The 13558-nt window shown below is 42.6% G+C and overlaps 1 protein-coding gene and 1 long non-coding RNA gene across 2 annotated transcripts in view; one reads left to right on the forward strand and one right to left on the reverse strand.

Annotated features, from left to right (window-relative positions):
* Positions 1 to 13558, reverse strand: part of LOC142775673 (synaptogenesis protein syg-2-like) — a 575499-nt gene that overhangs the window by 404914 nt on the left and 157027 nt on the right. The gene's annotated exons all lie outside the window — the stretch shown is intronic.
* Positions 4698 to 7702, forward strand: LOC142776919 (uncharacterized). Its single transcript, XR_012887872.1, has 3 exons — positions 4698 to 4861; positions 5832 to 5904; positions 7475 to 7702. It is a non-coding gene; the product is annotated as an uncharacterized LOC142776919 (long non-coding RNA).

Genomic DNA, 13558 nt, shown 5'->3' on the forward strand with positions numbered 1-13558 from the left:
AAATGACTGATGCGACTAAACACACATTAAAACCCGCGCTCGCGTGAACGTACACGTGCTCTTTGAAAATTTTATCTATATTTTCTTTTTCTCTTCCGTAGCTGTTCAGCACCTTCAATGAAAGCCAAGCAGAGTACAATCGAGTTACTTGAGGAGAGTGCTCGGACTTTTATATTCGTTCACGCCAACAAAATGCAGCAATAACAAGAAACAAAGGCGGCCTTTTTCATTTCTTTTATAACAAGCTTGGGAAATATTTCCAAATGGCGTCTTCCGAAGCTATAGTGTTACGCTCACTTTAAAGCCTTGCAGGAATAAGGGGGGGGGGGGAAAGTGGGGGCGAGAGTGCCTGACACGCGAAACACACTTATTGTTTCGCAAGGCTTAGGATTGTCTTCGTTTGCCCTTCAATACATGACTGGCGACTCAGGAAAAGTTATGCTTAAATGCACCTAGATTCTTTGAAGCAGCCCACGTGCCTTGGTTGCAGTAACAGCTTCGCCATCCACATGTCGTTTGTCAACTCCGTGGTTGCGCCATGCGTTAGCGATACTGGAGCACGCGTCATGAAAAAAAGACATTAATCATTAGTCGGGAATGGAGTGCTGCGAAGGCTGAACCCACCCCCATCAGCATGGATCACTAACTCCACTGGCAGCGAGAGCCCACGCGACAGCGGATCGGTGACACGGTGTCAAGCACGGCAGAGAGCAAAAGCACTGACGTAAACGGCCGCGCCATTGTGTACACCTGCTTGGATTCACTTCTATTTTCGCTTGCGCCACGTACCAATATTCATGACATATCGCCATCTTGCGTGTTAGTTTGGATATATCTAATAAAAGAGACAATTAAGCTTTCACTCGCTTATAAATTCATACACTATCAGCTGTCAAAATATTTCTGCATGTGCGACAAGAGCGTATTGACGGCTCTGTCATTTTACACCACCCACCTCAATAATGCAAGCGAGTCGCTTCTGATGTGCATAATTTCTTTGTCCTAATATTGGCCCCATATGTCGAAGTACAGTCGTCCAGCAAAAGTTCGGCTTCTTGTATGCAATCTATGCTAATGTTACGTCTTCGCTCGGTGAAGTATACGCTTTGAGGGGCAATGGCAACCATTTTTTGAGGTGAGCTTACTCTGCCTCACTAATCTCCTGTAGGCATAGACGGCTCTGAGCTAGCGGAAAGGTCAGTAAACGGGTATGCAATGTTACATCAGAGCAGGGCTGGGCAGTATAGCGATAGTATTTCACAGTATCTGTATTGCTGTATCGAGATACTTTTTACAAATGTATTTGTATCTCAGTAGGGAAATACTTTTACGATGTATCGCCCGAGACACGATACTATCCAGGACACGGATATCTCGTTACTTTTTTTTTTGAAAATGAGCTGAGACGTGCATACAACGGGAAAAAAAATTCTACTGTGACTTTGACAGTCCGCAGCGAGATATGCACCAACCATTTCTTCATTTCTGCTGAGCGCGAAACTGGCTCCTACCTTCTTGAAAGCGAGCTAGTCGTTCTGTGACCCGCATCCCATGGTGCACTTCTACGAAGAACTGGAATGTGTTTGAATGATCGCCTGCTTGAGCTTGCCAACAATGTAATACTGCCATTTTTAATTCGAACACTGGTATATACAATGTTAGTAGCATTGTATACTGCACAATTAGCGCCAATGAACAGCTCCGTTTTTTTTTAATGTGTTCCTTCATGTCAAATAAACGAGCAGTGTTTTTCTCTTGTTCTTTTTTCTCTTTTTTTTGCGGCACCCATTTGAGAGACCGGAGGTTATCGCGGAAGCCACAAACCACCCAAAGAAATCGGTGTAGGGTGCCGTGTGTCATCAACAATACTTCTTTCTAAAAAGCATTTCCGGAAGGCGCCAGTGTGGGCACACGGCGATTGGAAGGAGGTCTTTTTCTGTTTCCTATCGAATTCCTTGTTTTGTTCGTTTTTCTTTCTGTTTTTTCTGTGTTTTTGTGATTAGCAAAAAATTATTTCATCGTCGTAAGGAGCAAATATTAGAAAACAGTGTTCAAACATTGAAGACAGCAATAAACACACAAAAACGATCAGCACAAAGTACATAAAACGTTCAAACGAAAATGGCCAGTTCCGTAAAAAGTCTGTATAACACGTGCTACTATAAAATAAAACGTACCCACACAGTTATAATTTTCTAGGAAACACTATACCTTCAACTGGAAGTAAACGCTCGTTTTCATTGTTTATATGTTCCCCTCCCACTTTGCGCTAGGCCACTTTAGCAAAACTGCACACACACTAGCCTGAACCGCTACACTGCAAATCATTTCACACCCTTAAGGGTGGATTTTTCGATAAATCAACCATCTTACACCTATTATTTCTGCCAAACTTATCCGCACAGGTGTAATTTCTGCAATTCCACCTTTTGTACACCCATTTGTCAATTTTAGGTGTACTGTAGGTGTATATTTGCAAATTACACCCAAGGGTGTTTCCTTGAACGTTACACCTATCATATATGTATATAGTTTAGAGCATCAATACATATCACATCTCAACGGATGCAATGAAACTGCATGCCAAAAGTCTGGTGAAAAGATCGATGTTTCGGCATTCGTTTTCATTTCCTGTTTCATTCGCCAAAATATATCGTGCTATGTATTATATTTATTGAACCACCCCCTATTTACTATATTCAGAAGATTCCTCACATGTTCAACGACTTAACTCGTGGGTTAACTTTTTGGGATTCCTACTAAAAATATTTTGCTGCCGCTCATGTCCATTCTTCCCTAATTCTCACAGAGACATCGGTAAAAGAGATTATGTTGCACTTAAACATAACATGAAACGTTCACACACGGTTTTCGACAGGCTATCATGCGCGGCGTCTCATTTGAAATCACACTAAGTTTTTCGTACCAGAGGTCCTGGTTTATTAAAGACGATAGTCTTTTTTGGTGACCTTCAACGCAAAAATTTTGGTCTGTCTGTCTGTCTTACTGTCTGTACATTTGTCTGTTTGTCCACTCTATATGGCATCGGGTACTTGAAACGGCCGACCACATCCGCAGGGCCCACCTATGTTGCTCAAGATTGAGCGTTCATGTCTGTGCAATTCTCAATAAAAAGCACTTATTGTGCATATTTGGGGCACCATAACAACACGTATATATTCTGTATGTGAGCCTTTTACTAGAAAAGGCATACATAAGTAACTTTAAGGACCGTAGCGCTATCACGGTGCGCTGATCACGCAATGCTTGCACGGAAACACGAGTGTTTCCAACACTTTGCTAAAATGAGACAGTGGTGGCACCTACCGTCACCTTGCGTTCTACACCTTATCACCTCTGAGATGGGCGCGCACACACGTCTCCGAGCCACGCGCTTTGTTTTTTAAGAAAACCGCCAGACGACGCTCATGTCTCACGTGTGACGTGACTTGATGCGCTCGTTCACCTCCGCTGCACGCTCGAGGCACTCAAACGCAGTGCCTCCAAAATACCACTCACCGACTTTCTTGCGCAGAACACCAAATAAATGTCCTGTTCACTCTCTCCACACGCAAGACTATCGTCTTTCGACGACATTTGCAGAAACATGCAGATACGGGGCCAATTTTTTACAATGGGGGTTTATATATTTCCTCACATTGAAGTACACTCTAAGCCAAAAATGGCCGAAATGGGAGCAACGGCTGTTGTTACTCCTTCAGACCGACTGTTACTCTCAGAAAAGACCAAGCGGAACAAGATGGCCGACTTGTTCGAGAATGGGGGAGCAACTGTATTCACCTTAAGTTTGTAAGGGAGCAACGGAAGGAGGAACCGCTGTAAATGCTCTCGTCACGCAACGGTTACTCCCCGGCAGGACACCGCACACAAATATGCATGCCGCCCACATTGATATTCATGGGCCAGATTATTGTTTGTTCTGTGTGCCAAACTTCACCAAACCAAAACAGTGATTTATTTTAGCATCCGTAGATAATAAGATAGCAGCGCTGGCTGAACACAGAAGGCCTGAGAATACAGTACGGCAAATACCTAACTTACGCAGCAGCAGAATGGAGAGTTGGCACGTCAAAGCGGACCGAACGCCGAAACACGTGCAAAACAATGATAAAAATAGCCTAGACATGCCGTTCGTCCGCGAAGTAAGGGCGTCAAAGTCGATCAAGCACCGAAACACGTGCATAAGGAGCCCCCCCCCCCCCCCCGCCCAGATATATCGGAGAAGAAAAAAAAAAAAAAGCGGACCCAGACGCGCTTCTCATCAGCCATACACTTAGTAGCACGCTTCACCGTGTAGTTTGAGGGCAGAATGACAAATCTGCGCCATCTGCGCCCGCACGACAAGTGTGGAGCTAGCGTAGCAAACGATGTAAGTTACAAAGTAATTTTTATTCAGTGTTTATGTTGACTAGCACTGAATAAAAATTATACTCAACTTTTTATGTTTATTTATGGGTTTTAGTGTACCTCAGTTTTTTTTTATAATTGTATTAGGAGAACACACTGGAATCATTGCGCTGACGCCTGTGCTGCCACTGCTCGACGTTTTTTTTTTTTTCGGCGCAACTAGGTTCGCGTTCGCACTACTCATACTCATTTGGTCTGTAGTCGGCGAGCGCATGGACGTGCGGGCTTGTGAGCTATGTTTTGATCGTGTGTGTGTGTCGCAGATTTGCGTTTCTACTTATTCGTGATGGTTAGTGTATATTTATCTTTATGGAGCGCGAAGTAGTTGTGGATTTTGCTGCCGGGTGGAACAAACACATCGTAAACACGTCTTCAGCTATCTGCAAGCCTGTTCGCTCGTCGGACAAAGGACTGTGCATGCATCAGCGTGCAGGTGAGTGGCATTTCCAGCAAAATTTAATGCTCTTACAATACATTGTTGAGTGGTTGCGCTATTGAAAGAGAAATGATTTGCTCTTATTCGCCGTATCCATTGCTTGCCGTATCGGAATAAATTACCTCTATTACCGCCTGCATACCCTCTTGCTTCCTCTGTCACCACTGCAGTGCCAGTGTACTTTTGCAGTTAAAAGTTCATTTCCGCAACACTACCTCGCTTGAGAAAACATTGGGGCGGGGTTGTAGCTGCATTCATACTGGCACTTTTCTACCATTGGCTTTATGTAATGTTAACGGCTGAGTGTTGGGGCCTTGGGCCGCATTTTTTAGAGCTGTAAAGTGTATGTAAATCAGTAAATGAACAAATCATTGTCGCATCACTTCACTGGCATAGCCAGGCGGTTGCGCACAGAATTTTTTTAGGCCGGGCGTAGGGAGCCCAAATTGACGACCATATTCGCTTGCCCGGCCTATTCAGATAAGCGGACCCCCCCCCCCCCTCCCCGCACGCCTAAAAAAAAAAAATCTGCCCACATCCCTGCGTCACTTGCTTCACCTCTGCGCTGAACGTACTATTTTATAAGCGCACCATCAAGCGAGCAGTTTACATATTGACAGAACAATTGGAGGAGGAATGACCCAAATCTTTCAGATTTCTTTAGAGATGCAAAACCTTAGCAAAACTGAATATTGTAAAAGACAATCATAAATGCTGTATGTTCTTGTTAGCGTTGTCATTATTGTGCATCATGAAATCTTTATGCGCTGTGAAAACTTGGCATGCCGTTGAAGTCACATATCGACGTTAATACCAAGCGACGAAAATTTCGACAACCTCAATAACACCGTTTGGGATTTGCCGCATGCACATAATTAGGCTGATTCCCACTTGGCTGTTCTTAACCTGACTTCACTGCTACCAAATGAAACAATATTTGATGCATGTCTTTTACTTTTTTTTTCAGGGATATGACACAAATTTGGTTATACTGCAGATGCTCCCAACGATGCTAAAGTACAGAAAGCAAGTGAATTTTGGTAAGTGCAGACTTTTTTGTTCTACGTATATGAAAGCATCGCTTTTTTGGGGCAAACTGTGCATGTGTTGGCCAGAGAATAGTTCATCATGCCACATGGTTACACTGGCACTGACAATTCGACATGGCTCCGCTGGCCCGTGTGTGTGCTCACACTGTTCCCGTTAAGATAAAATGTTTATGTTTTCATTGCAGGGATTGCTGTTTGTACTAAAAAGCCAACCGCCAAGATTTGTTTACGCTGGTACTCCTAAAAGTATGCTTTCCCTATTTACATGGATTTTGGCTTGCACAAAGCATAACACTTGGGCATAGATTCACAAAGCTGTCCATGCGCAGGCCTTCATAACAGCATTTCTTGACTTGCCTTTACCCTGTTTTCTGCAGATGTTTCGAGGGTTTAAAAGTGCCACAGCATGTTGACCTCCCCCACTCTGAAATATTCGCGTTTAAAGTTCCGCAAGAGTGGGCTTAACTTTCTTGTGCACTTCTTTGCTAGTCCAAGATACTGAAGTGTTATGCTCTTACTAGAGGTGGCAGTGTTTCTAATGTTTGTATTTCCATCACATTCACGAAGTATGCGATCTTGGCTTGACTGGTAGCACATCCTCAACAAATGTCTTTGTGGCACATGTAGAAGGCAGTACAAAATAAATAGGCAGACATTCACACCGGGAGCTAACTTCTAATAACGCTTTTTTTTTTTGGAAACCACGGTGTGCTTATTCCAATTTGTCTAACAAGCAGTAACCTGTTTGGCTGTGAACCAACAAGACGTTGAACTAATAGAAGCATCACATCTTGTTGCTCTCAAATATATATGTATTGGCAACCTATTTGTGACACTGTCAAACAAAGAATCAGAATATCTGTGCATGCCTTAAGATATATTGCTTCCTCGACAACCGAGTGAACAAATGCACCCTAGTTTACTAAATTTAAAGCATTTTTTCAAGGTAGCACGGTCTACATTTTTTGTCTATAGTTTTGTCCAGCCGTTTGCGTCAGGTACAAAGAAATATACTGAAGATTATCATGTAGCCTCTGCAAATGGTTGCTTTCAAGCAGGCTTTGCCTGCTTGGCTTGTGCCTACAGGTATTGCACAATTCAAGACGCAGCAGCGTATAATAGAACAGTAGAATCGAGAGCATCTATGTGCACGAGCTAAATAAGTATTTTAACATGAGTGGACAGTACGTGTTATTTGCCACACACATGACCACACTTAGAATGCCCATTGGTGAATGGGCTCATAGAAATGTCACTCAGCTGTGTATAGGAAACAAGTTAGCTGAACCTAAGGGTATCTTTAACTGCTACAAATATGCCTTGTTGAGGTGCTGCACATTTTCTTCAAGAATATTGCTGTCTGAGACATCATGTGAAGAGCGTCTATCACATCAGCATTTATATGGCTTGCCAAGTAACGTTTGGCCGAACCTTCCTTTTTTTCACATTTCGTTTTGCAGTAGACATCCTAGAATGTAAGCGCTGCTGCAGTGTGTGTGACTCATTGTTATGAATTGATTCTGGCATGTTTAACCTCACACTTCTATTTTTTTTCTTGCAGCAATGAGATGCTTCACATATGCCTGCGGTGACGTTCCGCTGCGCTAGCCTGATGGAAACACCAGCTGCGAAACTTGAGTTCTTCAGAATTGGAGAAGTTGCCCTTCTCTCACCAATGATGACACAGACTGCCCTATGCTAGAAATTCAAGATTGTTTTTCCACGGATGACACAGAAAACCTTTGATGTAGTGTGTTTGTTCAGTGCTGGCTGTGGTGTGGCGAAGTCTACTTTTACGTGTGGTCACACGTCGCCTCATAAAAAGAACAATAAAGCATTTATTTTCCTTTCAATATTGTCCACTTTTTGTGTTAGAAGCACCCAAGCAGTGCTCTTCCAAGGAGCTCTCGCCATGTGTTATGCGTGTGACAAGCATAGTCGAGATAAATACGCATTTCCCCAAGGAGTAACTGGAAGCATGTGCAGTTGGTTTTCAGAGAGTAACTGCGAACACGTGGGAGGAACGGTAAAGAGTAACTGTTGCTCTTAGAAGAGCAACTGGAGGGAGTAATGGTTGGTTGGCAGGGAGCAACTGGTGGGAGTAACTGTTGGTCTGCAGGGAGGAACTGGAGGGAGTAACAGTTCATCCCCCGAAGGAGGAACTGAAAGGAGAGCAACGGTTCCTCCCTCTGCAGTTACTCCTTTTAGGAGAGTAATGGGAGTGGCAATGCAATTGCTCCCTGAAAGGAGCAACCCCTATACCCCTGTTGCTCCGTTTTGGCTTAGAGTGTATTTCGCATCTATACACAAGTCCCTGATTCATTCAGTGAGTTTTATTTAGATATATGAACGTGGATCAGTTCAAATTGAATGTTTGTAGTATTTGCATTGTCATGGAACTAGGCATGTTTACAATTAACAGGCTAAGCTTACTCTGATTCAGCTGCTGTGCACGTTTGCGGCGCCACAGGACAAGCTTGGCGCACATCCGCTAAGCACGGGTGAACTCTTCCAATGGGTCGCACCACTCTGTGGGCACTTACTGCTCTTTTTTTTTTATTTCCTTGATATGCACGCTTGCGTGTCGTATAATATACACGTGAACGATCGTAGACAACACTAGCGCAATGTACCCGTGCCACAAAGATGGAGAGTAGTCGACTAATTGCAACATTGTAATTGACAGTTGTTACTGTCACGTTACAATGCACTGATAATCGCACATTGGTATGCTCACACAAAACTTAAAACTTGAAATAAAAGCAAGCATCCTTCATAGTTCGTCGGTAAAAAAAGCATAACCCCCGGTTTTTGATGAGTGGCAGAGCGTTATTTAAAAGCTAATAGCACAGCAGGGGTGTTGCTAGGATTTATGCGTGCAAGGGGATAGAAAAAGGAAAAAAGGGGGCCTGACCCATATGTATGTACATTTTTGCCGGTGGTTGCATGCGTGCGGATCCAAATCGCAAGCTTTCTTTTTTTTGCGAAATGGGCCAAATCCTGACCTGAAAGTAGCTCAAATGACACTCAATTGGCTCATACATACGTTCACCTTTCCTCTAAAACAGTAATAGTAAAACATTATTTATAATTATTACTATTCTAGAAGAACGTTGATAGCATATAGATGTCAAGTCAGCGTTAGTTGAGCTTGTTTCGGTTCTATATTTGACCCATTTTGAATAAAAAAAAGCTCCTCAAACGAAAATAAAAAAAGGTGGGAGATGTGTCAAATATGGAACAACCTCCTTGCCCCCATTCCCTAACTTTTTATTTATATCTATGTTCCACAAGTAACAAATTTTGACTCCAAAATGTCGAAACAACACCGCAATAACGCCTCACCCGGAAAAAAAAATGTACATTACGAAGGCTACGCATTTGCCACCTGCACACGTCCGTGGCAAAAAAAAAGAGACTTTGAAGCTCTGCTAGCAAATAATTATGTTGTCAAGCATAAAATATTACATTATATCTTGGAGGCTTGGCATAGCTTGGAAATTATATCATAAAACGGTACTGCTACCAATTTCGGTTTCGGTTTTGAGGTCTCGGGGCAACTGCGCATCGTCTCCAAAGTCTGCCTGTTGACGATGGCGATTCGCCATTGTCAACAGGCAGACTTTGAATTGGGTGGTAACATGTCGTGTACGTGTTTGCTGCAGCTCCGTGGCTGCAGGCTGATGGTTTATTATTTTACTATTCACTTGCTTTGTCCAGGATGCGTACTTATACGGCTTGCACAGTTTAACTCGCGCTTACAGTATATATAGATACAGTACGTGTCACTGCAATCTGTGGCGTGTCGGCAAGTACAGAACAACTTCGGTGCGGCGTAGTGTGTGTCTCTGTCAACGGCTTTCGTTGAAGCTTGTGCACGCTGCAAGCAGAGTGTTTCCGATCAAGCAATCAACGGAGTGTACGCTGGGAGCTACATGGAGAACGCTTTTGGATTTCGTGCTATTGCTGAAAAGGTAAGCTTTCGTGCATGCGCACAACGAAGTGCAGAAGTGCGTGCCTGCCTGCCAACGCCTGATTTGCCCGCGATACTTGTAATTGCAGGAAGCGGTCTCTTGGCGCCGGTAGCTTTGTGACCTTCGCTCGCTGTGTGCTTATCAGCTGCGATGTCTGAACAGTCGCAGTGTTCGTGAACCTCGCTTTGGCGCATGGTTAAAGAAAACGGGGGGATGTGCCGCGCGCAGATAGACCTTACGGCATGTGGCAGCGGGTGAGAAAAAAAAAGGGGGGGGGGGGGGGGGGGTGAGCGAGCCGAGGTGGGCGAAATAAATGGCATAATAATAATAATAATAATAATAATAATAATAATAATAATAATAATAATAATAATAATAATAAACGAAGCAGTTCAACGGTAAAGGAGGCGCCAGTTGTCAGTTAGGGGGACTGCAGTGGACAAATGGGGCGCGTATATTACGCGGGAGGAAAAAAAATCCACATTTCAATTACTGAAGATAGGGGTGCGTTTTTAATGCGAGTAAATACGCTATTTAAAGCAACAATTCAAAAATACTTAAACTTTGTATCAGTACCCCTTTGATGCCTGCGCTTTGCAGCGGCGTGACATGTGTTTTGTTAAAAATCGTGCAGCTAACCAAAGAATTTATATGTACCTTGTTTGGTTAGTGATTTGTGCTTTTTATGCCTTGTTAGGTTTGTTTATATTTATACTAGTATATCGTAAATAATCAGGATATAAAAATATTGATCTGCTTTAATGAGGGATTGAACAGCCACACTCAATTGCACACATCTTTTTGCATTTTTGCACCGTTGTTGTGCAGCACATACAATATTGTAGAATAGAATATTTCTGTATATATTGGTGTAGGGCTTTGGTGCTGTGGTTACATATGAAAGCTTAGCCAAAGTGTACCAACAAACACCCACACAAAACTTTCAGTTAGACTGATACAGCACAAAAGATAATGGTGTAGGCATAGTTAGCCACTAAAGAACACGCTCGCGAAAAACAGAATGAGGATGGCGACACATGTGGCTGTAAATGAAAGCAGGCAGACCTAACAGCTCTTGTCTGTTTCATGCATTTTGTCTGTGCAGGTTTCATCCTTACGAATGTAAACACACTGATCCAACTAATAAGCCCTCCATGCATATATTCCTGTTAGCTACTTCTCCAATAAGTTTTGCATTTTTTTAATTATAGATATTTATAGTCCAACAGTTGAGAGCTTTTTGAGCATATATTTAACTTGTGATACATAATCTGTTGCATGGCTGATTTTATGAATTAAAAAAGAAATTCAACTGCGAATGAGCTGCTTATGCATGCACTCGAAGAATAAGATTATCATGTCTTATTTATTTTTTAGAGTAGTCCGTTTTACTCGTGGCCTAAAGTAATCACTTTGTTGACCAAATTTATGTAACTGGAGAAGAAATTTAGAGGTGAGCTTCCACAAATACACAGTGCTGTGTTTCCAGCAGCAGTTGTCATTTTGTAAGTGCTGTTGATCCTTGCAGATTGGGGCTTGCTCGATGTTTTACACTAGTTTCACACAGTAGATTGTACATCTCTGATGTGTACATGTCTACACAACGATTTTTCAAAGTAAATGATAAATGTTGCTTCTTTTTTGTCTGAATGGGTTTATATATTTTTTTGTATCACCCATTGTAGTGGCCTATTGGTTAGAGTATTCTAGCCAAGCAAGAAAACTTGGTATAAATGCTGAAATTTGAGCATTTCGGTATATTTCAAACTTCTTGGTAGGTGCATGATTCAAGAGAGAAGTACTTTTTCACCTCCACCATGGTCTAGACTCAAACATGGCACTTCCATTCGTACACTAATATGCACAGCTGCTTTTAAACGTGAAAGTGAATAGTGGTAAAGCTGAAAGTGGGGAAGCTGGAGCTTTTTATTATATGACACATCATAATGAGGTTCTGATTGTTCCCAGTATTTCTTAAATGCTTAGTTGAATGTTGTGCATCTCTTACATGCAGAATGTTGAAAGGAAAGCACACTACGTCTTCTACGACGGACTGGGTGCTGACGATGCAGTGCACTCTTCATCACAACCTGAAAGCAGCTGTTCCGGGCTCACGACCTCCCTCAAAGGGTTGCAGCAATGGTGGACGCTACTCATAGGTTGCACCAAATGTCTTGTACATTTAAGGAACATTCCTCTGATGGGAAAGGCTTCATCCCAAGCTATGTGTCCTATATACCTATTTATATTTCCAATATGAGTATCAGTTTGCCATCAGATTAACAGCAGTGCGTGTATAAAACTGTGTACAATGTATAGTTAGAGTTGTATGATAAACTGTAGACGGCCTAGATGTCTCCAGCTTAAAAGGTTGATTCACTAATGGTTCAATCCCCGCCAAACATCCTAGGTATTTTAGCGATCATCTCAAATGTATTCGAAAAAAATTGTGATGATTTACTGCATTGAAAACAGTGAAACAGTAAAATATTTCCGAAAGAAAAACGTTTTCGGTCACGTAGTTGCCTTCTGAACTTACCGGAATGTCGTTTCAGTGTGGTTTGCGGGACGGTAGTTTATAAGTACTGCTCCTTGCTTCTATACCAAAATTTGTCTACATGTTAAGTACAAGCTCATGTGTAAAGTGTTTGAAGTGTAGTAATATTAGTGCAATTTCACTGGCACATACGCCTCCGAGACTAACAAAGTGCTTGATACGGCTGGTTGGTGCTGTATGGTAGACAAAGAAAGTGCTTAACAGCGCAAACGACAAGAAGGGAAAGAAGAGACGAAAACGGAGCCCTGAACAAACAACCAAAGTTTATTGCAAACCAACTGCAATATATACAAAACAGAATGTGTGCATAACCACGCACCATAAGCAGAATCGCACATACATGCATCATACGGCCTACCTTATCAACAACCGGTCATATAAGTGGACCCCAGATAACTAACTTCACAGCAGTTAAGAAATATTGAGGGTACGCTAACACAGGAAGCACCAAGTTGTTGAATATAGAAAGCTTCACTAATCTCGTGCTCGTGCCGATTTTTATAACTCCCGTGTTCAAACACTTGTCAAGAATTGGCTGACAACAAGACTTAATACAATCGTCTGCCAAGTGGCTAGGAAGGAAACCTTTTAGAGAGTTAGCGTGCTCCCTTAACCGATCATTCTTGCATCGACCTGTTTGGCCAACGTAACCTTGCCCAAAAGTAAAAAATATCTTGTAGAGAATCGCTAAAACACATTCAACATGGCACGTAGCGTGTTTCTTAGTGCATGCTTCTTTCTTAGGTCCTTCGCTGTTGACCCTGCGACATAGCCCAGCGAGTTTATCGCGTGCGCAGAACACAACTCTTACACCTATTTTGCCAGTGACCTTCTTTAGCCTTTGGGAAACTTCGTGTACGTAGGGAATAACAGCCTTGCTAGAATGAGGCTTGTTGAGTTAGCTGTTGCTTTGTGTCTTATGAGGCACTCTTAGTGACGTTAGGAGAGTCTCGGCAATGGAAGTTAGCTCGGGATTAGAAAAGCCTGCTTGTTGAAGCCAGTGAACTTGGAGCGAAAAACTGCACTCTATCTGGTGGTGACAAGAGCCAGTTAGAATCGCCTTTAGGCAGGAAAAAGCGATTCTTCACTTGACTAGCTTAGAATGGGCGGACGT

This window comes from Rhipicephalus microplus, chromosome X (genome assembly GCF_043290135.1).
Source record: "Rhipicephalus microplus isolate Deutch F79 chromosome X, USDA_Rmic, whole genome shotgun sequence".
Taxonomy (NCBI): domain Eukaryota; kingdom Metazoa; phylum Arthropoda; class Arachnida; order Ixodida; family Ixodidae; genus Rhipicephalus; species Rhipicephalus microplus.